At 46.0% G+C, this 25473-nt stretch overlaps 1 protein-coding gene across 1 annotated transcript in view; it reads left to right on the top strand.

Annotated features, from left to right (window-relative positions):
- The window catches only part of LOC111144569 (ectonucleotide pyrophosphatase/phosphodiesterase 6), a 108056-nt gene that overhangs the window by 253 nt on the left and 82330 nt on the right, over positions 1–25473 (top strand). The window lies entirely within an intron of this gene.

Raw genomic sequence — 25473 nt, 5'->3', positions numbered from 1 at the left:
AGTACTGTGTCCTCTTCTGGGTGGGGTGGGGGTGGTGGCCAGAGCCCAACAGGGAACAGTGAGCTCCTGGCATCGAAGTCTGATTTAAATGTTCAGGTTTCCCTAGCCCTTTGGGACGCCCAAGTTCTTGGCTGAGACTTTTTTTTTTTTTTTTTCCCACAGTTGTGTTGTTCTCCAAAAGTTATTCCAAGGACCTGTTTTGGTGTGGAGAACATGTGACATAAATAGATGATTTTAGAAGTAGTTATTTGTTTCACAAATAAAAATTCTAGTTAACTCTGTACTTTCTAAGTTCAAGCTAAAAAAGCAACAGGTCTTCATGTGTTGGTACCAAATTCCTTCTGTCCCTTTGCTCTGCAGTCATCTGTCATCCTGGAGGTGTTTTGGCTTGTTTATCAATGTGCTGGATGATGAAAATTACACACGGGATTCCTGGATTGTGTGGAGAAAATGTGTAGGTCATTCCCTGAAGAATTACTGAGCAATGACACTTGTCCCTCTTTTGCTTTCTTGGGCCAAGTAAAATGACATGGAGAAGAAAAAAATTGTTTTGTGGTTTGGATTCCCATCTTTAACTTTTAGTATCTGTTAAAACAAAACAAAACAAAGCAAAACAAAACAAAACAAAGCCCTAGCCAACCCCAGAGCACGCTTGGGTTTGGGAAGCTGATTTTTGCCTAAAAATGATCTTCATCAGGGATTTCCAGAATGCCAAATGTGATTGCACAAACTCAGTCCTCTATCTGTGAGATAGAACCATATTTTCTGCTCTCACAGTGGGATTCCCAGCCTCCGGTTTGTTTTCTAGTTAACCTTTGTTAAGGCCAGCAAGAGGCTTTCAGAAAGAATTTAGCAAACTGTCCAGGGAGGCTGTTAAGAATGCACTGTTAGTACTGCTTAGGCAGGACTTAGCTACGTGCTCCGAGCATAAGGAAAACTCTATAAGTTATGTTAACGGGAAGAGGAGGAGACCTCTTGGATCTCATTATGGATCTCCACACCGAGGCAAACCCAAAGGAGTCTAGAAAGACAAATTGATACTTCTGACTTCATGCGTAGGTAGTGGATGCATCTGTACATAAAAATGCCATAAAATTAAGGGGGGAAGATACTTTGGAGAATTAGGAATGAAAGCATGGGGAGTAAAAAAATCCAGACAGCACCCAGGCAAGGAATTTATTTGCTTGTTTTTTAATTTCCCCCAACAGACAAACAACCAGCCTCAGTAAGATAAAGAGAATGAACAAAAGTCCTCTCGTCCCCACTTGGCATGCTTCTGCCCTTGCAGGGAGCTGGTTCGCAGGCTGCTGGGTCACACATAGATGGCATTGTGTGTCACAGCCTGACTCCAGTTCTGTCCCGGGAGTTTCACACACGCAGACCACCCCCACACCGGTTGTGTCTCAGCATCTTGCTGGGAGACCCAATTCATAAAGAGCCACGTGCAGTTTTCTCCAGGCCAGTGGAGAATGAACAAAATCCATTTTGGAGAGCCAGGCTCCAGTGAGGAAAAGGGGACTGTGACAGCCTGCACAGCGAAACCAAGCCGGTGGCCTGGCCTTTTGTTTGTCAGACCCACATTCCTGATATTGGCACAACGAATGATTGGCACAAAATGCCAGTCACGCGGGGACATACCTTCTTCTCAGACTAGGGTTTTTTTCACTTGTCTACTCATGACAGAGAGCCCTTTCCGTGATGGGACAGGCAGAGCCCATGAGTGTCTGGCAAAGAGCTCACCTTCACTGTCAAACCGAGGCTAGCCTGAGTTCCATACATGTTCTGCCTGAATATTTTTAGGTGGTAAGAAGTAGTATTTGAAAGCCTTACTTACGTCGACTTTCCCACTTCTATAGAAGCAATATTTTTTAAAAGATTTATTTATTTATTTGAGAGAGGGAGAGAGCACGAGTGGGAGGTGCAGAGGGAGAAGGACAGAGAGTCTTAAGCAGACTCCATACTGAGCGCAGAGCCCCACATGGGACTCGATCTCATGACCCTGAGATCACTACCTGGGCTGAAACCAAGAGTTGGATGCCTAAGAGACTGTGCCACCCAGGCACCCCATGGAACCACTATTGTACACAGAACGTGTCTAACAAGGCTCACGTTCATGCACATGTGTCTTTGGGTTTGTCTCGTACCTACTGAGTGAGCATATGGCCTAGAGCAAGCTTGGGGGCCGGGAGCACCAGGCCACAAAGCTGGTTTCGTCTCCACTGCCCTGGAACTGACTCGGGGCTATGTTGAGACAATTCCTCCCAATGGCCATGCTGAGTTTTCCACCTGATGTTGAAAAATTCCCGTTTTCATTTAAGGAAGAATATATCCATTGGGAATTGTACTTAAACATATGGTTTGAGCATTTGAACACTTTATGAATCAACAAAAGGAGCATGCTGGATCCTTTGGTACTAAAAGTTATACTGTTATAAGGTTCATCAGAATTCCTAAGAGAGATGATGATCTCACTTCATTACATGAATTACTGCCCACAAGACATAAAGCCTTTGGTGTTCTTACTTTGCATAATGAGGAATATTAGGCTGTTGGCCTTGGAGCTGGAAAAACTTGGTTGGAGTCTTCTCGGGGTCAGGATGGTGCCGGACAACTTCGGGCAGCCCAATGCACTGCCCTGAGCCTGTTCCCTCAGCTTCCAGATCCTAAGTCAGGCTAGGACCTCCGGCGTTGCCAGATGCAGGCATGAAAATAAGCAATACATAGGGAATTTAAAAAAAAAAATTAGGACTGGCAACTCTTGGGAGCCTAAAAATGAGAAATGAAGCAAATGTCTGATACCCTAGAGAGGAGAATTTTTTGGGAAGCCACATGGATGGTGACGGGGAATGAACAGTAACGGGATGCATAAGGAACCTGGGAAATCGTCTAGCCTAGTCACTGACATGAACCCACTGTGGCTGATTTTTTTTCTCCTTCAAAATACATATTGGCAGCAGGACCAATGTGAACAAAATTCTAATTTTGGATTAGAATTAGAAGATCCATTAAACAATTGATTGCTGGGGATACACAGAATCTTAAAACAGGGCCTTTCAACCAGGGAGGCCACCATCAAGTTGAGGAGGACAGACACATTGGGTACCTACTAATATCCTAAGATGAATGAAAAGGGCTGAATTGTTTCCCTCCAAAATGTATGTATTGAAGTCCCAACCCCTAGTATCTCTGAATGTAATATATACAGTAATGACTGTAAAGATACAGTCTTCAGAGAGTGAGTAAGGTGAAGCGAGGCTGTTAGAGAGGGCCCAATCCAATCTGACTGATATTCTTTCAGAAGAGGAAGAGACACCAAGAATAAATGTACTCAGAGAAAAGGCCCTGTGAGGACACAGTGAGCAGGCGCCATCTGTAAGCCAAGGAGAGAGGCCTTACCAGAAAGGAAATCTGCTGGCACCTTGACCTTGGATTTCCAGCCTCCAGCACTGCTGTTTGGCTGCCCAGTCTGTGGTATTTTGTTATGCAGCTCCAGCAAACGAATACACAGACGGCCTGAGGGTCCTTTTCCTCATATGCTGCAGGAGACCAGAAGGGAGGAGAGTGTTCTTCCAGTTGTGATGGCATGTGAAGCATTTTGAAGGAGGTGGGCTGTGAGCTGGAGTCAAGAGCCCCACGCATGGCACGCACAGGTGTAGATCTTCCTCTGTGCATCAGCTCTCTTTCCGAAGAGCTGTGTGGACCAGCCTCATTTCAGTTAAAACACAGCCATGGTGTAAACACAACCACTGCTCTGCTTTCTGTTTTGTTTTTAATTTTAAAAAAATATTTATTGATTTGAGAGAGAGAGAGAGAGAGAGAGAGTGAGGGGTATACGGGGGGACAGAGAGAGAAGCAGACTCCCCACTGAGCAGAGAACCCGACATGGGATTCAGTCCCTGGACCCTGGGATCATGACCTGAGCCAAAGGCAGACACTTAACCAACCGAGCCGCCCAGGCGCCCCTGCTTTCTGTTTCGATCTCTCTTACTGTAGATCTTGTTGTAAAGTTATTCTCTCTCTGAGGTTAATTCACAGTTAAGTAAAGTTTAACATAAAAATCCATGGAAGAAAAGCAACGATTTGTTCACTCCAAATCATGGGTAAGAGAAAATGGCGGATATTTTTGAGGAAGTATAACTTAGTATCATTTTATCAAGGCTGATGGCAACGTTTGTAATTCTTGAATGCTTCTGATGAAGCGTTTGGGGACAGTGGTCTAGAAATGTCCTGAGTAGCAGGGAAGCTGGTCTAGAATGTCATCTTTACTGAAGATAATCTACACACATATGCTGAAATTAGCTTGTTCTGCAATATGCTATTATCAGTTCAACATTTAAAAACTTGTAAATAAAATACAGGGAGGTTGGGTGCCTCCCTTCAGACACCAAGCAATGTCAGTAACAGGACGGACACTAGAGGGCAGGTGTCAGAGGCCAGGTTCTCACCAGCAATTAGCAGGACTCTGACCCCCATCCTGGAGTGCCGAGGAGGTCAGGCGTCAGACCTGGGACCTTGGGGACAGAAGTCTCCTCAAGACCAGTCCAGGAGACAATTAGAGCTTCATTGATCTGCTGGAATCCAAGGAAACCAAGGATGTTAACCATTAGAATTAATATTTGTGCCAACGTCTTTCCTGTTGCACTCCTAGAAATTACATGGACACAAATTCTTCCCAGTTATCAAGGATGCAACATTATGGAGTAAGATATTGCAGGATAAGGTACGCTTTCCCCTGCTTTTGCGAAAATAGTTGATTTAAATGAAAACCGGCTGTCACCTGAACCAACAGAAATCACTACAGAAAATACTTGAGAAATCATGTTTTGAAAAAAGCCTGCCTCCTCAGTCTTCTGGAGAACTCAGGTTTTACCTGATGGACTGCCCAGAGACCCCTGCATCCCCACAGCACTAGCAGTGTGGACGTGGGCCCCAGGGCACCCTCCTTCCCCCAAGCTCAGCATCTGCTCAGGGACATTCATCCCAGCACGTTAGCGTCCCTCGATTTAGACGCCTCCTTGAATACATGATATCCGGTATGCCCTCTCCTTCTCCGCTCTTTCTCTCTTGCACAAAACCCAGTTCCACTTTTTGTTTTCACCAAAGACCTCATATGGTCAAATGTCAATCCTTAGGCTTCTATTTCAGGCCCAGCAGCAGCTCTGGGCTGGGCCCTGCTGCTCCTTCCCGATAGCCCTCTCAGTTTCCCCTGGTTGTACCGACTGCTCGCTCCTTGGTCCCTTCCTTACCTCACTCTCTCTCACAGCCCGAGAGGGCTATCCTTTCCAGGTGCATGGCTGTACAAGTCTGTACTCCTCTTACCTCCAGCCCTAGAGTCCACACCCTCTGTTGCCAGAACTGCCCTACAGCCCCTGTTCCCTCCACCCCCCTGCCCTACCTTTTGTGCGCCTCCACGGACAACCAGAGTAGTCCTTTTACAGCATGAATCTGATCACGTCGCTCCTCCATTCAGTTTTTTGAGAACTGGCCCCATGCGGCCATCCCATTCCTTTCCCAGCTCATGCCTGACCCTCTTCCCCTTGCTTCTCACCTGTTCCAGGCACGTGGCCACCCCTGGAATGCTTTTCCCCAGAAAGACTCAAGGTTTATGCCCCTTCTTTTTTCAGATTTCTTTCCTGAAGTCACTGCAGTGATCTGCCTTCCCTACTCACTACCTGAGGAGCCCACGTGACTCCATCATTCTCTCTCCTCTCTCTCTCTCCTTATTCTTCATCTCAGCACCATGGATTTTTTATTCTGCCTTCTTTAAATAAAATTTGTTATCATGAAGCAGTATTATAATAATGATTAAAACATTCAGAGTTTCAGGGAACTTGTCAGTTATTATTTTGGTTCTAGATAACTCCTAAACTAAAAAGAAGGAAAAAATCTGAAATTATGCTCTGCTCTGTGGAAGCAATTAACAGCCATTTAGGAGAACTAATTACTAGCTATGTCTAATAATCTCATATATCTCAAAACATGTCATCAGTTTTGTTTTAAATTTTGACTGTAAGGTTGGAGGCAATAAGAGGGTTGAAAGGAAAGTCACTCATGGGGTGGGGGCTGTGCCAAAGTAGGAGATCAAAGGCATGGGGCGTTGGGAGGAGATTTAACTAGGAAACTAGTCATCAGCATAGCCCAAGAGAGAACCTGATTCTCACCAAGATTGCTGAGGCCAAGAAAACAGAGGCAACGTTAAAACTCGAGCAAGGCCAATGGCTCAGAACCACCTGAACATCCGTGAGAGGACAGTGAAGGACAAGGTTCATGTGGTCCTGGCTGTCGGACCCTGGGTCAGATCTGGCAACTTGAAGGGCTGGAAGGGCCATCCTTATGTTCTGAGCCTCCATCCCAGATTGTTTAAGTGGACGAGGTAGGAACCCAGGCATCATGACAGGCTCTGTAGACATTTGGAAACATGAGATCGCATTGGGGGCTGAATGGGTCCTCCGACCCTGCAGATTTATATCTGGTGGGGCCTAACCCAATATGACTGATGTCCTTGAAAGAAGGGATTAGGACACAGGTGGGCACAGAGGGAAGGCCATGTGAAGACACGGGAAGAAGGTGGCCATCTACAGGCCAAGGAGAGGGTCTTTAGAAGAGGCCAGTTGTGATGACATCTTGCTACCAGATGTCTAGCCCCCGGAATTGTGAAGCAGAAATTCTTGTTGTGTAAGCTGCCTGGTATGGTACGCTATGCCAGCTCTTGGAAACAAATACAGTCAGGAGGGTGACGCAAGTCTGCCAACGGAAGAGTGAGGTGTTTTTAGACAGACCTCTTGTGCCCCCCATATTCTGAGAGTTTCTAGGGGTTTCCACCTCAGAATTGAGTTAGTCATGGTGCATTGATTTCCTAGGGCTGCTGTAACAAATTATAACACGCTGGGTGGCTTGAAACACCAGGAATTTATTCCTTCACAGTTTTGGAGGCTGGTGATCAGAAATCCAGGTGTTAGCTGACCCCTGCTCTCCGGAAGACTGTAGCAGAGAATCTTTCCCATGCTTTTCTCTTAGCTTCTGGTGTTGCCAGCAATCCTTGGTCTTCCCTGGCCTGTCAATGCACTGATATCTCACTCTAGTCTCTGCCTCCATTGTCTCCTGGTGCTCTCCCTGTGTATCTCTGTGTCTCTTCTCTTCTTACAAGGACACCAGCTACACTGGATTAGGGTCCATCCTAATGAATTCATTTTACTTGACTATATCTGCAAACACCTTGTTTCCAAACAAGGTCACACTCACAGGTACTATGGGATAGAACCTCAACACGTTTTTGGGGAGCACAGTCAACCCCTTACACATGGTAGAGTGGAAAGAGCTGTGAATTTGCTGCAGAAGACCTGATTTCATCTATTCTGTCACCTCTTAACTTCCAGAATTTGAACAAGTTCTTGCAAGTTTGAATATTATCTGTCATTAGAATGGAGAAAGGAAAACTTACCCACCAAGCTTGTGGGACCCTTCGTGTAAAGCCACCATTATAAAAACTGTACCCATTACACACTTTATCACTAAGATTAGGCAAAATTATGTTGTAGTAACAAGCTGTATCAGAGGTTTACAACCATGGTTTATCTCTCACTCATGTGTGGACTTTAAGGATTAACTCTGCCCCATATCCTCTTCATTTTGAGATCTAGGCTGAAAAAGGAACTTCTGTATGGGATGAGCTGTTCACGTGGCTAAGGGACAAAGGGAACCTGGCAGAATGACATGGCAATGCTTAGAACCTTTGCTCCAAGTAGCACAAATCACATCTGCTCATTCCATTGGGCAAAGCAAATTATATGGCCAAGCTTGATGCCAGTAGGTCATAGTGGGGACAGGAACTGTCTTGAACATTAATGCCGCATATCACGCACACTGAACGGGCTCTAGCTGCATTTGATAAGAAGCTTGTGGGTCTTCGTGAGAAGGAATGGCATGTAAGTGTCTACAATGCAGGCAGAAAAGTATTGTTGGGAGTTACTCTGGGCTTGGACATTTCCATCTAGTTCCATCTAGAACTAAACATTGAAAGATGAGTGGAAAGATTTTTAGCAGGAGATGTGTTTGGGGCCAGATCTTAAGAAAAAAAAAAAAGAAAGAAAGAAAAATCTGTGAAATCTGCCAGATGTGAGAGTCACAGCACAAGCAAGTCAGAGAATCAGAACAAGGTAGGTGAAAGGTAAACCCATTCACCAGTTGAGTGTGGGCTGAAGGGCTGGAGAGATGAATTTGGGGAAAAAAAAAAAAAAAGACGTGCAGTTGATGGAAGGCTTTGAAAGCTGCACTGAAAATAGCCCAGTAGGCTCCTCCTTTCTTCCTCTTCCACTTTAAAAGTTCAAGCCTCTATTCTTCATGATGGTCTGTAAGTGAGGGGTTGAGTTTGAGGAGCAGCTTGAAGGCAGCCCTCACTGAGGCCCACTCAGCACTGAGAGGGTAGGAGGAAGTACGAGGAAGGGAGCAGGAATTGATTCGAGGACCCGGAGGTACCCAGAGCCCGGGGCTCCTATGAGCAGAGACCAGAGACGGGGAAGCTTGGAGACCCATCTATTTGGGGAAGTAGATTTTTTTTTTTTTAAGATTTTATTTATTTATTTGACAGAGATCACAAATAGGCAGAGAGACCCACAGAGAGAGAGGAAGAGAAGCAGGCTCCCCGCTGAGCAGAGAGCCCAATGTGGGGCTCTATCCCAGGACCCCGAGATCATGACCTGAGCTGAAGGCAGAGGCTTTAACCCACTGAGCCACCTAGGCACCTGGGGGAAGTAGATTTTATAAGAATGGATTTCAAGTTGAAGTAGGAGAGTCATCTGAATTGGCCCTTTAGGGGATCGGAGAGAGTGTCTTAAAGGACAGTTCCAGAAACATGCAGAATAACAAAGACGGAAAATGCTGCAGTGGATCCCAGTGGGCCCCCAGTGAATGGACTTCTTTTCTCTCTGGGTGTTTCTCACAGATACACAGTTACATCTCTCTTCCCGTCTGCCTGAGCTTGGTCTGCATTTTGTCATTTACCTCCCAGGGACACCAAACCGCATCTTTCTTACGGGTCCTGGTCACGTGGCCTCAAGAAACAGGCTGGCTGGGTAAAGTACAGGGCCACAGAAGTGTGAAGGGCAGGAACCAGCTCAGGCTCAGAGAAAAAAATGTGTTCCAGGAATTTACAAAAATAATCTTTCCTGGTGTGTCATTATTTAAGCTCCCATCAGCAGACCTCTCTACACCAAAGTGCCACTTTTCAAAAAGTGTGTTTCTCTTGGCTTCCATGGTGATGAGAGGGCGTTCTTGTTATATGGCATTCAGCTGCTGGAACCTGACTCCTTGAAGAAGGGAATGGTTTAGGGCTGTGGGTAAAGCTTAAAAATGTGGTGAAAGCTTTTGATTATAATAACAGCAAACCCTTTTCCAGAAGGTTCACCGGCACGGTCCTCCAACCATGGCTGCTCTCCCCTCCCCCTTCCCGTCCCCCCAGTGTTGATTGATAGGACCATATTCCTCTTGCCAAGGCTTCTGGGAGTTTGGTTGAAGCACGCTGCTCTCAGTACCTGCTTCATCATGAACGATATGCCAGAAATGGGTTAAAGGACATTTAAAATTATTTTGGAGGGAGCCTGAGTCAGCGTGCTAATAACATTTATTTCAGAGACATTTTAAACAACACGTACTCAAGTTTCAGAGTCCCCTCGCATGAATAGCACCATTGTGTCCACCGTCTCCCAGGCGAGGACCTGGGGCAGGTCTGGGGCTCCTCTGGCTCCCGTGTGTAGCTTTTGGCTCTTGTCGGATACTATGCTCAATCATAACCTGGTCCTACCTTCTGCCATTTCCTTCCCAGGGAGAAAGGGTCCGGCAGACAGGTCAGGGAACCACGTGGAGCCGTCTCATTTGGGCAAAGGGCTGCTCAGCCTGGGATCATGAACAGACTTGTAGTCGGGGTTACTGTGGATATTTTACCCCTCGATGAAGTCACGCCCCCTGGCTGCCTGCCTCGAAGAGCTTCTGTGGTCACCAGGTGTGCAGCAGGAGGACGAGTGGGGTCGCTGTGCACATGTCTGCAGCACCGGGTCCCAGCCTTGGTGCTGGGGTCCGGTCCCTGCCCAGTCCCCTGGGGATGAGCAGCCTTGTGTGTTCATGCCATGTTGTCCAACCCAAATGTCTGATGCGAAGCAGGTCGAGAAGCGCTGGTGGAGCAGAGAGGGCACAGGAGGGAGGGCAGGGTGCCAGGTTCGGCTCCTGACTCTGCCAGGACCGCTGGGAATCAGATAGGTCTTGTCATCTTCCTAGCCCTGAGTTCCCACAGCTTTAAGATGAGATACCACCTTACACCAGTTAGAATGGCCAAAATTAGCAAGACAGGAAACAACATGTGGAGAAAGGGGAACCTGTTGGGAATGCAAGTTGGTACAGCCACTTTGGAGAACAGTGTGGAGAGTCCTCAAGAAATTAAAAATAGAGCTACCCTATGACCCTGCCATTGCACTACTGGGTATTTACCCCAAAGATACAGATGTAGTGAAAAGAAGGACCATCTGTACCCCAATGTTTATAGCAGCAATGGCCAAGGTTGCCAAACTGTGGAAAGAACCAAGATGCCCTTCAACGGACGAATGGAGAAGGAAGATGTGGTCCATATACACTATGGAGTATTATGCCTCCATCAGAAAGGATGAATACCCAACTTTTGTATCAACATGGACGGGACTGGAAGAGATTATGCTGAGTGGAATAAGTCAAGCAGAGAGAGTCAAGTATCATACAGTTTCACTTATTTGTGGAGCATAACAAATAACTTGGAGGACATGGGGAGATGGAGAGGAGAAGGGAGTTGAGGGAAATTGGAAGGGGAGGTGAACAATGAGAGACTATGGACTCTGAAAATCAACCTGAGGGTTTTGAAGGGGCGGGAGGGGGGTGGGAGGTTGGGGGAGCCAGGTGGTGGGTATTAAGGAGGGCACATATTGCATGGAGCACTGGGTGTGGTGCATAAACAATGAATACTGTTACGCTGAAAAGAAAAAAAAAAAGAAAAGATGGGAGGCCTGGGAAAGAGCCTTGGGGTTAACTGTGCACTTACTGAGTGCCAGTTACATGCTGGGAATGTTCTAAGTGCCCTGTTCTAGGTTCTGGGAATGGTCATGAGGCTCAAAGGAGATTCTCCGGGGCCACGGTGGGGTGGAGGGAGAGGGTGATCAGATGGGGCTCTCAATGATGTTCTGCCTCCTTCTGTTAGGGTCACAGCAAGTCCCCTTTGACCTCTTTTATGCATTTAAAGGAAGTGGTCTGTGGTTCACCACACTGGCTGCTGATGGCCCCGGACAAGGGTGCCGGCCTGAGGGGAGGGTGAGAGGCAGCGGACGGAGGTGCCCCCATCTAGTGATGTAGGAATCAGCCACCCCTAGAGTTTGCCTGAGGGGTCCCTGGGCCTTGGCTCTTCTTCCGGATTCTACACTCAAGCCAAATAATTGAGCCCACTGGCTCTGCGGCTGTCTAGTTTTCCCTGAAAAATATCTATATGTATAAGGATTTGACTTCCTCGGGTGGGCTTGAGGAAACATTCTGCTTTAATGGTTGAAGGCAAAAACCTTAAACAAACATAGGTGTTTGGGAAAAAACCTCCAATATTGGGCTTCTAGACCTTCATTCCCTGGCAGATCACAGGCCCAGCCTCAAACATGCTCCCCACCTGCGCCAGCCCCTGCCCCTGTGGGGGATGCAGGGAATGGAAGCCTATTAAAGGGTTGTCCCACCAGGTTCACCCTCTCTGGCTGTCTGAGCTCCCTTTCCAGGCTTTGGTGTGAGCTCCCTTTCCGGGCTTTGGGTGTGCTCTCCTCTCTAGGGAACACCCTGACCTGCAAAGATGCCCCACCAAGAGTCCACCAAAGAGGGCAGATGTGAGGCCAGGCCGTGTCAGGCCACGAGAGCACCTCAGAGCAGTCACCAGGGTCTACACTCCTGAAAAAGGTCCCCAAACCCCTCTCCCTGAGCTGTTCCCAACTGCCAGACCATGTACTCTGTGTGAGTGGTCAGTTATTTTACAGACTTTTCACACATATTCTCCCGGTCTCCGGTCAGAAACACTGTCTCCCACCCTCTGCCTGGCCGGGCCCCACCAGGAGGCAGGAGGCACAAGCAACCTCTGCTGGAAGACACCCCCATTCAAGGTCACTGGAGCCCTGGCAAGGATTTTTGCCAACTGGAGGAAAAACCTACCTTTAAAAATAGACAAGAAACTAGAGCCACGGTTCCCTCTTGTAGGTATGTGAGGGACAAAGAGAGGAGGGCGATGTCTTATTGCCTGTCTTTTGAACAATATGATTTCTCTACTCAAAATATTAAATTAAAAATATATCCATATCCACTGGAACGTGTTCATCTCTATTTGAGTAAGTAGACATTTTAATTTAGCATTAATAAGGCCCCCTGTTTTTCTTCAGGCTTCTCTAACAAAGAACCATAGCTTAGGCAGCTTACAAACAACAGAAATTTACTTTTTGCAGTTCTGGGGGCTTGAAGTCTCTGATCAGCATGCCAGTGGGTCTGGTTCTGGTGAGGATTCTTGCAATTCTTCTGGGTTGCAAATGGCCCTGTTCTCATTGTGTCCCCACATGGCAGAAGGAGGGTTAGAGAGTTCTCTGGGGTCCCTTTTATAAGGGCGCTAATCTCATTCATGAGGGCTCCATCCCCATGACCTAAGCACCACCGAAAGACCCAGCCTCTTAATAACTTCACGTTGGAAATTAGACTTCAGTAAATGACTTTGGACATTTGGTCCATTGCACTGCCCTTGTGACTTAAAGAAATATTCACACTGAAAGAGTTTTTAAAAAGATGCTTTCCAGCCTAGTGGGCATAAAGCGGTGTTCTGTGGTTTGCTTTGGTCTTCTCAGTCTATACTGCAGGCTTTCCAGCAACAACCAGCCAGGGCTCAGGAGATCATGGTGAAAGCCACTCCCATCACCCTTCATGGAACACTGTCACCTCAGGGGAGCTGCCACTGCCCCCCGCGAGAAGCAGGACTGAAGACAGTCTATCAGGCCCAACCTTGTTTCTACCCTCTGAAGGCTCTTCCATTCCCTAGGTGGGTCCTTCCAACTACCCCTGCGGACAAAACGAGTCCGCACAGCAATCCGTCCTGCTTTTGGTCTACACCTGCTCACGGGCAAAGGAAGTGTTAGTTGTCTGTGTCTGGGTCCGGTGCTTGCTCAGAAGAGACATTGTTTGTCGGACCTTGCTGGTTCAACTAGTAACAGGACTTCTGTCCAACCCCTGGGGGAAAGCCTTATGTCATCTATCTTTTTTGTAGACTCTATAAAATTTTGTTGCTGAACATTCCCTACTAAGGTTCCACCTCTCTTTAACAAACCACTGGTGCATTCATATACCTGTGTCGATCTCACTGGGTTCTGGAGTCCTTCTGGCCATATTTCATAGGCTTCTCAGTTCCCCCCTTCACGTTCACACCGAATATGCTTCTCCTCCCCCGGGGCTCATAGCAACCCCATCGCTGCTTTTAGCCTGTCATCCTGGACTCCCCAGCAGGCAGGGCTGTCCTCCCTTGTGCTGGGCTCTGTGGGTGGATCCGATTCCATGTTCCCATTACTCCCAGTCCAGCCCCTTCCCCTACAGGTTAGCCAGCTGGCCTCGTCCCAAACCATGACACCCCTCCCTGTACAGTCAGAGTCCATTTTAGCATGCATTCGCCAGTGTAAAATAGAACATTAAAACTATGTGAATGAGCTTGGGAATATGTAACAAAACCCACTATATCCCAATCCAAAATGTCCCCCAGAGGCATTCAGAATCACACAATGTGAAAAGCAGAAGCAGCTGTAGAAATGCTGGTGCATTTGTTTGTCTCATTGTGCAGAACAAGAGACCGAGGCCTAAGATTCAGACCCAGCGGCTAGGTAAGGGCAGAGCCTCACCAAGCACAGGGCTCCGCAGCCGACTGGGGTCTGGCGTCCCTTGAATGCACAGGGACAGAAGCCCAGGCATCCTTTGTGACCCTGCCTGCCTGTTTGTCCGGTGGGTTGCTCTGCCGGGGCTCTCAGCTCTGCTCCAGACCCACCCCTCTTTCACAGCGGGGCTTCCCTGCCTGGGTGGCTCTTGCTTCTTCCCTCACCCTTATTAACCTCTCCCAGGATGTGTAAGCTGAAATGAAATGAGAGTCAAAGTAGCTTTCTGTGAGATTTCCTCCAAGATCTGATCACGGAGGAGGTGGAACCACCTAGAAGGCTGGGGCTGGTGTTGGACACAGCTGAGCCATCCTCCCTACTTCCCGGGGCCACAGATGATCACTGAAGGCTGGCTGCTATCCTTTCAGCTTCTTAAAAACCTCCCCCAAGTTCTGATGGAGCAGATAAGAATACCCCGTTCCAGAGAATTTGCTCTCAGACTGTGTCAGCATGTACTTCAACATCTAGCTAAAAAGTAAAATAATCAGATGGGGGAAAATGACTTTATTGACCAAATCCCAGCCATCTGTTTGTTCTTTTGAAATGAGTAGCCGGCTGTGTGGGTGTCTCGAAAATTCACCTCAGGAGGTTCCCTCAGTGCGCATCAGATTAGTCCCTATTGTTTAGGGTCCTGTTGGCCAGTTGTGAAATCCCCACTAGAATGGAATTCTGGAGAATGATCTCTTCACTTCTCCCTTGTCACCTCACTAATTTTGTTGGAGGCCTCTCTGGGAACTCTCAGTCCTTCCCTTTGCTGATGCTACTTATTGCTTGTGGAAGGATTCTGCTCCCGTCCTCCCTGGAACCCCCAAGCCTCCGCTCCAACCCACATGCCAGCTTCCCTCCACCTGTCCTTCTCCTGCAGGTCCAAATAAGATGTATTTCCTGTAAAGGGCCTTGACCCTCAGATAGGAAGCTTTCAGAGCTCGGTGGTGCTTTGAGTTTGCTAACTCCTTTACCACTTACTGTCTGAAACACAGAATTTGGTAATTACGACAACATATAATGTGGCCATACACGCATACAGTACATTCATGTATGAATACTCTCTATGTGAGAATATAGCAAACATTTACTCTCCTAAATAAGTCACTATTCTAGAGATGACCAGGACATGGCTTCTGTCTTGGGTGAACTTGGAATTAAGCAACTAAATATGTGTTGAAATAAATAGAATCACAGGACAGAATAGAATAGGCACAGGAGACACAGAGACTCTTTCTGGGAGTGTGTGGGGACGAGGAAAGGCTTGCTGAGGTGCTGATATTTAAATAAAGCCTGAAGGATTTGGACTTGGTTGAGACTTGGAGGAAGGGCCTTAAGGGTGGCTGGTCTTACGCAAGTCAAGGGGCAGAGGCGGGAACAATGAGGAGTGTGTGGAGAGCGGGACTGGGCTTTGAGATGCCTACTGTGACATTTCTGAGCATTGTGGGTCTGTGGGAGGCCATCCAGGTCGGCAGTGAGAACTCACCTGGGAGTCAGGTCCTCAGAGGCAGAATGAACCTGGAGTCAAGGAGATGCTGGGCTCTGTGAAGAGGGAATGGGCAAGACGGGTTGGATGTGGAGGATCAGAGAAAAAAAAAGTCACAGTATCAGACAAGAATTGAAGCTAGTCTTTTGGTAATGTTAATGAATTGATCTGTATGTAAAGTGTATCCAAGTTCACAATCTTGAATGCATAAGAAACAGTGCGTGTCTTTATATTCTTAAAAAAAATCATCTATGCAAATGATGAATCAGTAAATTCTCCTCGTGAAAACAATATTACACTGTATGTTAACTAACTTGAATTTAAATAAAAATATGAAAAAGATTAAAAGAAAAAATAGAAATTTACAATTTAACCCCAAATAAGTCGACCTCCTATGTCTGACCACCCTCCCCAAATCCAAATCTGTGGGTGAACCTGAAAACATGCTAAGTCAAATTAGCCATACACAAAAGGAAAAATATTAGTGGATTCCCCTTATGTGAGGTACCTAGGGTAGTCAGATTCATAGAGGCAGGAAGTAGAATGGTGGTAACTACAGGCTGGGAGGAATGGGAAGTTAGTGTTTAATAGGAGAGAGTTTCAGTTTGGAATAAGGAAAGTTCTGGAAGTGGATGATGGTGATATTGCACAACAGCATGAATGCACTTAATGCTACTGAACTGCACACTGAAAAATGGTTTTAAAATGGTGATTTTTGTATTATGTGTATTTTGCCACAACTAAAAAAAAAAAATCCTAAATCTGACTCTGACTCCCATCCCATTGGGCTCAGTGGAAATTCAGTCTCAGTCAGTGCTGGATGGGTAGTGGGGTGACTTTTCTTCCACGTCTAGGGTAATGCAAAGGTCCTGGGTCATATATAGTCCGAAGGCATTGAGAACAGCAGCCCTTGTCATTGGTCCATGTCAATCCATGTGGCTCCAGAAACCAGGCTCTACTGCTATGAGCTGGAAAACCTTGCGCCTTGACTCCAGCCTCCCCTGTTGTGTCTCTCAAATGTCAATCCTCTCCATGGAGTTCCGCCACCAAGCAGTGCATCATTTTCTGCTCTCACTGGACCAGCAAATCCTTCTTAGCTCTCCCTGGTCTGGAGGAAAAATTTCCACCGGGACAAGTTTCACGGTTGTGTGACCTATGCTGTCACATTGGTCCCCATGCTTATAGGGACCCTGCACGTGCTTTCATGCTCTGCTGTCACCATTTTGGAATTCTTACTAATTCATGAACCAGGGATCCCACATGGTTACGTTGCACTAGGTCCTGGCAATTATGTAGTCCACCCCGCCTTTTTCTCTTCCTTGCTTCCCTCAAAGGCAAATATGCCTTCCTTATATTCTCCCCTGCAGAGATGTGTTCACAGTATGTTCAAATGAGCTCCTTTGAGATGATAAAGTGTCCCAGAGGAAAGAATGTGTCCAGGCAGTATCAGCTGTTGTTCCAGAAACACAGACCACTCCAAAGACAAAAGGGGCTGGGTGCCCGCTTGAAACACAATGGAAATAAATATCTAAAAAGAGAACAGGCTAGTTCATATTTCAGTAAAATATCTTACTGCAGTAATAAAAATATAAATCAGTTTTATATTTAGAACTGATTTTATGTTTATTTATAATCGTTTATATAAAATCATTTATATTCTCATACCTTGGGTACTTGCAAGGTATCTGGGTGGTGATTTCTTTACCAGTCGTAATGGTTTAGAGATGAAGATTTCAGAGTCGTCCTCAGAGAGGTAGGAAATTATATGAGTAGATGAGACCCCTTGGGAAGATTATAGCAAGAGAAGAAAAAGAGGTCGAGATGAAACTTTGAGGGACCTTGCTAAATTTAAAGAGCATGATATAGAAGGAGAAAGAAGAAAGGAGAAAAGAAGAAATACAGACCTATCACAGACCATTGTAGCAAAGACCCAAAATGAAAATCAGCAGGAGTCAAACAGGCTCAAAGTAATCAAGGAAAAAGATTTTTCAACAGGAGACAGAATTACCATACAGAAGAATTAAAGAAAAGAAGAAACAATAAGTCATTAGATTAGGGGGCTTGCACGTAGCAGCAGGGATTGGAGACCAGTAGGGAGATGGAAAGGAGGGACAATGCTTTGTAGATGAATTCTATATTTGGAGGATTCGGGGGCTGGTGTTTGCCTGTCGATATGTTGGTTTATGGGTCTATATAGCTGTGATCTCCACTGATCTTTTAAAATTATTATTACAATTTTATTGAGGTATACTTTACATGCCATAAAATCCAACCATTTATAGTGTACAATTCAATGATTTTTAGTATATTTACAGAGGTATGCAGCTATCATCACAATATAATTTTAGACTGTTTCCATCACCCCTCAACAAAACCTTGTACCCTGTATTTGCTCCTCATTCCCACTTCCAGCAACTACATTAGGCAACCACTAATCTACCTTCTTTCTCTAAAGGTTAGCTTTTTCTGGACATTTTATATAAATTGAACTATAGAATATGTATTTTTGGGGGGGATCTGGCTTCTTTCACTCTTCATAGTGGTTTTGGGGTTCATCCATGTCCTATCAGTCCATCATTCCTTTCCACTGGCAAGGAGTCTCCATTACACAGACAGACCACATTGCGTTTGTCCGTCCACCAGCTGATGAACATTTGGGTTGTTTCCAGTCTTCGGCTGTTGCGAATAATGCTGCTACAAACATTCGTGTACAGAGTGTTTGTCTAGACTTATGTTGTCATTTCTTCTGCATAGGTACTTTGGAGTAGAATTGCCGAGTCCTGTGGTAATTTTACGTTTAACATTTTGAGAAACTGCCAGACTGGCTCTCAAAATGGCTGCCTGACTTTACGTTCCCACCAGTGATGTATGAGGGGTCCCATTTCCCTATATCCTCAATAACACTTGCCATTGTCTTTTTTCATTATCCCCATTCTAGTGGGTGAGAAGTGGTATCTCACTGTGGTTTTGAGTTGCATTTCCCTAATAATTAGTGATACTTGACGTAACACACTTAGTGGCTATTTTATAACTTCTTGGGAAGAATGTCTATTCAAATTATATTAATTTGAATTATATAATATTATATTAATTTGAATTATATAATATAAATTATATTACCCATTGTTTAAAACAGGGTTATCTGTGTCTATTATTAGTTATAGGAATTTTTCATACATTTCAGATTTACTTTTCTTTTTTTTTTTTAAGATTTTATTTTATTTTATTTGACAGATAGAGATCACAAGTAGGCAGAGAGGCAGGCAGAGAGAGAGGAGGAAGCAGGCTCCCTGCCGAGCAGAGAGCCCGATGCGGGGCTCGATCCCAGGACCCTGGGATCATGACCTGAGCCGAAGGCAGAGGCTTTAATCCACTGAGCCACCCAGGCGCCCCCAGATTTACTTTTCTTAGAGGAAATACGACTTGCAAATATTTTTCTCTTAGGAGTCAGGCTGTTTTTTCACCTTCCTAATGGCGTGGGCTCAAGTGTAAAAGCATTTAATGAAGTCTATACATTGATTTTTTTTTTCCCTTTATCACTTGTACTTTTCATGTCATATGTAAGAAAACAGCTGCTTAAGCCAATGTCAGGAAGATTTACCCCTGTGTTTTCTTTTAAGAGTTTTGTACTTTTAGCTCTTACATTTAGGTTTGTGAATTCATTTTGGGTTAATTTTCGTGTGTCGTGTGAGGCAGTAACCCAGCACCATTTGTCAAAAAGAGTATTTCTTTCCTACTGAATTTTCTTGACACTTTTGTTGAAAAGCAACTGACCATAAATGTTAGAGTTTATTCCTGGGCTTTCCATTTTATTCCATATGTCCCTCCTTATGCCAGGACCATACTGCTGTGATTACTTAGTTTTGTAGTAAGTTTTGAAATCAGGATGTGATTCCACCCCTCCCCTCCCTAGCCTTTGTGCTTGTTTTTAAAGATTGTTCTGGCTATTCTCAGTCACTTGTATTTCCCAGTGAGTTTTAGGATGAGCTTATCAACCTCTGGGGAAAAAAAAAAGAAACCCAGCTAGGATTTTGATAGGGATTGTACTGAATCTAGAACAATTTAGAAAGCATCGCCACCTCAGCAACATGATGTCTTCTGATCTGTAAACATGGGATGGGTTTCCATTTACTCGCGTTCTAAGCCCTTTTAGCCATGTTTGATAGTTTTCCATGCATAAGTCTTGCACTTCTTTTGTTAGATATTTCTAAGCATTTTACTCTTTTCTATATTATTGTGAATGGAATTATTTTCTTAATTTCCTTTTTGCAGCATACGAAAGCCCAGTTGGTTTGGGGGTGTTGATCTAGTATATGGTGACCTTGCTGAACTCGTTTATTAGTTCTTTTTTTTTTTAAGATTTTTATTTATTTGACAGATCACAAGTAGGCAGAGAGGCAGGCAGAGAGAGAGGAGGAAGCAGGCTCCCTGCTGAGCAGAGAGCCCGATGCGGGACTTGATCCCAGGACCCTGAGATCATGACCTGAGCCGAAGGCAGAGGCTTAACCCACTGAGCTACCCAGACGCCCCTCGTTTATTAGTTCTAATAGTATTTCATGGATTCCATCAGATTCTGTGCATATGAATATGCAAGATCATGTTGCCTGCAAATTAAGACGATTATTTCTTCCTTTCTCATCTTGATGCCTTCGATTGATCTTTATAATCACGATCTTTATAATAATCATCTTTATAGTCAGGAGTTACATAAGGGCATTTCTGCAGATGACAGACCTTAAGTCTAGAGGGGGTAAGCAGCTTGTCTGAGGTCACCTAGCCAGGAAGTGCATAAATAGGACCAGGACAGAGGACTTCCTACCCCCATCCATCACTCAGCATTTTTGCCATGCTGCTTCTGGTTGGTAGAGAAGACAATGGATGGCCTACATCTCTACAGCACTCCTATTGTCTCCCAGTCAAGCAGGGAGCAGAATGTACATTTCCCAGATGTCTGCAGTATTTATATGTCTATACATCTGTAGCACTCAGTCCTGGGTGCTTTAAATACTGCGTCTGTCAATCCTCATAAAACCCCGTTCGGTAGGCATAGTTATCCCCATTTCACAGATGAGGAGATCAAGCCTGTGAGGTAGTAAATTACTTGCCCGAGATCACAAAGCCAAGCAACAGAATAACCAGGAGTACAAAATCCTGTGATCCTCCCGCGGCCTCATGCTCCCTCTCCTTTCCTGCCTCCAAGAAAGTGGCCCTCAGGGCAGCTCCACCCTGTGTGGCCATCTGTGTGGCCATCTGAGTGTCTGTCCCTTGGACAGTGAGCTAGTGGCTGTGTTACACGCGTGGCATATGCCTGCACGCACAGCTCCCCACAGTGCAAGAGTACGTGCCTTTCCAGGCTTCCTCCAGACTAAGCGACCTCCTGGGAAACTGTGTTTTTAAACCCTCCTTTGTGAGCCTCAATGGACAATGTGAACAATGAGCACTTCTGGGGGCGGGTATAAGAGAGGATTCAACCTCAGACACTCAGCTACTCATCTCAAATGGCCGAGGCTGAACAGTTGCGAGGAATGGTTTAAACAGGCCTCTTTTGATAAGCCACATCTGGGATCCTGACCCAGACCGCCAAGATGCATCTCTGGGCTGTTGCTTCTAATTACCCTTGGTTCTGGGCGCCTGGGAGGCCACAGCAGCCCTTCAATGGAGAGGGAGTCCGAGTTGCCCCACATCCCACTCATGCTCCCTGACACCCAGTAGGAACTCAGTAATAGCCTCTTTGTATTGGTTTTAAAGTTACTTGGAAACCACTTTATTTTAAACACTAGGCCAGTTTCTCTCTTCCCCATCCCACCCCCACTCCTAACAGAAAGGGAGGTCATGCTGCCAGTGTGCCAAGGGGGCCGTTCTCAGTCTCACAGCAGGAGAAAGATCCGAGCAGAAATGGCAAAGATCGCCCTGGGCAGAGGTCTGTGATTCTGTCTGCCCTCATCTCCCCCAGGCCAGTCCACACCCAACCCAGGACGTGTCCTCGATTTACAAAGCAGAAACGGGTATCATAAAGTACCTTGCAAACTCAAATATTTTAAGAGGCAAGTAGACACCCAACTTAAAATGCTTACGTTTTGCCTTTTCACTAAATTCCAAATTGGTGAGTAAACCAGCACTCTGGTGATTTGAGACGACTTCTTTTGTACTCCCCAGAGATTTCGGGTTTGGGAGTTTAAGACATTTATAATGGAGAGTCTGGAAAAGTTCTCAGAAACAATAGTTCCCTGGGGCGACACGGTGTGAGGTAGAAGGTGTCCTGCCTCAGCCCAGCTTCCCCTTCCAGGTAGTTTTGTGGTCAGCAGGAGAATAAGAATTCCTTAATAAAATGAAATAAAAAGGCAATGCTTCTGCCAAAACAGGATTGCTCTGCATTTTACATAGCCGTATTTTATATTTTTTCAGTTCACTGCCAAATCCGACCCCTTCTCCCCTCACGGGAGTCCCTTCCTGTCCACATTAATAGGCCAATGTTAGGTGTCGGCCTGGTCGCTTCTCCGGTCTCCTGAAGAGATCTGCGTGAGGGGAGCCATGAACTGGCAGGAAGAGTTGTAGGTTCTAGTCTAGCCCATGGCGCACTCTTGACTTTGTGGCCTCAGAGTCTTTCTCGGTTCATTTCTTTTCTTTAAAGAAAAAAAAAATGAGGGGGTTGAGGGCTCCTGGGACATGAATCCCAGTGCCACAGCAAGGGGCTGTTTCTTATCTGTTGTTAGGATCTGTTCCCCCTAAACTTTCCGACCCCAGCTCCCGTCAAAGGAAAGGTGGTGTTGTTATTGGACCTTGTGTCCCCTCCTCAGTGCCATCCCTAGGGGACCGAGCTGGACCTGTAGCTTTGGTTAGCATTGGAAGCCTTATGTCCCTACATTTACGTTGCAAACCATGAATTTAGTTTTTACACGCACCCCTGCCCTGTTAAGATGGAGCATTATGATTTTTAAAATGAAGGAAAATGGCCTGGCTTGAGGTAGGATTTGGGGGATTAGAAACCTAGGCCAGAAATTTCTATTTAAAATCACATCCTTCACTACCAGTTTCCTAGAGGAATAAAGTTTAACGCTTTGGGGGAAGTAACCTAATGGACTCCATCCCCCTCTGGTCTCAGTAACCCCCACACAGATTCATGGCCGTGAAAAGAGGGGCGGCCAAGGGAAGAAGTCCCCATGTGACCACGAGGATCTATTTATCCTCTTAGCCCCAGTCCATTTCCCCCATGCAGTTGCCGACCTCCTGGACACACAGAGCTGCTCAGCCCGAGCCCCAGCCCCTGAGACAGTCTGAAAGGCTGAGTGGCCGCCCGGGTGGGTTAAGAAGGGAAAATCCAGGAAATTAAGTTTTGAAAGAATGTCAAGTACATTGGTTTGCTCGATCCCCTTATCTGTCATTTTGGTCCCTATCCCTCTTTCCAGACTGATTCGGTTTCAAGTCCAAGTGATCGTACGGCCAGAGCTTGACTCCTACGTGATCATCAGGACCTCCTTGATCACCTAAGGGAAAAAAAGTGAGATGCAAAAATGGCTTTATGAGTGGGCCTGGGGGATTAGGAATGAATCTTGGGTTTGCGGTTTGATGTCTTTATTTTGAAATGTCTCCACCATTTAATGGGCGGTGTATTCTCCTTAATCTTTTCTCCTCATAATCGCTGCTCCCTGATGCCACATTGTTTGTGCATTTTCAAAGCATGGGAGCTCGTTGGCTTCAGTTTTCATGTGTGTCTTCTCCTGAGCTCTTGCTATGTTCTTCCTCAGACGTCTGTCGGTCTGTGGTCCGATGCACCAGCAGCAAACACAGTGGCGAGGCCAAGACGCAGCTCGTATGGAAGCTTCTCGTCACGTGCCTGCTGACGGCACAAGCAGAGCATGGCTTCCCAAGTCTTTGGATGATATCAGGAAGAGTGAAAGAGCCTTTTTTTTTTTTTTTTTTTTTTAACTTGGAGGAAAAACCTCAGACAATGTTTGATTTTGTTGAACAGAACTGGGTTGATATTTTAAGAAAATGTTTGCTTTGTAAGTCTCAGAATTGAGCTCACAGAAGGCAAGCTCCGTTAACGTTTTCTTAAGGAGACACCACTGGGAAAGGCTTCAGGCGCAAAGTAAACCAATGCTTGACTTCTAGAATTAAAATATAAACTCGCGGCTAAAAACAAAGACTGCTGGGCTCGTTCAACCTGTGGGCCATTTGCCTTCTTTCCTGAGATAGTCTCTTGTAAGAGCTTGCTCCTTGAAAGTGAACTTAAAGGAACTTAGGACAAGATGCCTCTGCTTCCATAAATGATCTACTAGGCTCCAGCAAGCGGTCATCAAGTCTTTTATTTTTATTACGTAATATATGCTCCATGACATCGGGGACTTGGTCTCATTCAGTGATGTATCCCCCACTCCCAGAACAGCGCCTGACTCATTCATTCATTAAATAAGTATTCTCAGAGCACTAGCTCTGTGGACATAAAAGGTGCTCATCATCCACTTATCATTCATTCAGAAAGTATTCAGTGCCTTCCCTGGGCCCAGAGATACACAATTCTAGGCACTGGGGACACCCAGGAACAAAACTGGGTGAAGTTTCTGCCCTCATGAAACGCCTGTTCCTGTGAAGTGCCACAAATAAACGGAGAAGTTATAAACGTCGGGTGGCAATAAAGTCTATGGAGAAAATTAAAGCAGGTTGAGGGCACTGAAAATGACGAGAGTGCCATTTGACAGAGTGTTCTGGAAATGACTCTGATTAGTTGGAATTTGAGCAGAGACCTAAAGAAAATAAGGGGGCCTACCATGTAGATATCTGAGGGCAAAGCATTCCAGGCAGAGGGACCAGCAGGGATGGAAGGTCCGAGGCTGGTGTGTGCTGGGGATGTTGGTGTGATGTGTGATGTGTGATGTGAGGTGAGTGGTGGGGAGAGTGGCAGATGAGGTCTGAAAAGGACAAGTGGTGTGGCAGCCGTGAACGGGCACTGCTCCGATTTCCAGATTTTACAGTTAACCCACAGTACCGCAGCCCCACGTCTCCCAGGCTGATCTTCACTGATGACTGAGCAAGGCTGTGATCTGAGGGCAGGCCCCCTGGTGGTGACTTTGATTGAAGGATGCCCCCCACCCCCATCGACCTGGCCCAAATTTCTTAGAATTGTGAGGTTCTTTCTACCCAACCCTTTCCTTCTCTGCCTCCTCTCACACATGTTAGCCATTTCCTGCCAACTCTCGCGTCCTCCCCTGCATCCGTGATAGATGCTTCCTCCAGGACATCTCGCGTGTGTATAGCCTTGGCTCAGTGTCTTCTTCTTGAAGGAGCTGAACTAACCCAAGGCCACGTCAGGTCTCTGTAGGTCATGGTGCAGACTTTGGATCTTATACTGAGTATGGGGAACACGTCTGGGGGGTTTTGAGTAGAAGAGCAGAGTGATAGCATCTTTCATTTTAGAAAGATCACTCTGGTTACTGGGGCGCGGAGATGAGGAACCGACTGGGATTAGTGCGGAAGCAGGAAGACTGCTGGGAGGCTTCAGCCTCAGACTGGGGTTGGGCAGGTATGTGAAGTACAGTTTGACTTTTGATGTCATCTTTCTACCATAACTGCTCTTCCTAAGTCAACCCAAGACCTTCCAATAACAAGATCCAGTGACATCTTCCAGCATCTTTCTGTGGCATTTTACCTTTTGACCACGCCTACCTTCTAGAGACTGTTTCTGTTGGGTTCTGAGTGTCCTCTCTCCTCTCAATATCACCTTCGTGTAACTTCCACTGACTCTTTTTTTTTTTTTTCTTGCCAGTGCCTTCACACTGGGGCTCCTCAGAGTTTGGTCCTAGTTCTTCTTGTTCTCTCTTCTCATCTCGATGGCTGACTGCTCGCACACATTTGTCGTTAACTCCCGTTTGTCACTCCCTCAACCCCAGGCAACCACTAATCCACTTTATGACTTTTTAGCTTTGCCTCCTATGGATATTTCATATATTTATTATTTTTTTTAAAAGATTTTATTTATTTGAGCGAGAGAGAGAGACAGAGTGAGAGAGCCTGAGAGGGGAGGTCAGAGGGAGAAGCAGACTCCCCATGGAGCTGGGAGCCTGA

This window comes from Enhydra lutris, unplaced genomic scaffold (assembly GCF_002288905.1).
Source record: "Enhydra lutris kenyoni isolate GAN:26980312 unplaced genomic scaffold, ASM228890v2 scaffoldscaffold11, whole genome shotgun sequence".
NCBI lineage: Eukaryota > Metazoa > Chordata > Mammalia > Carnivora > Mustelidae > Enhydra > Enhydra lutris.
The sequence above is the reverse complement of the archived record's forward strand: the minus strand, read 5'-3'. Positions and strand labels throughout refer to the sequence as shown.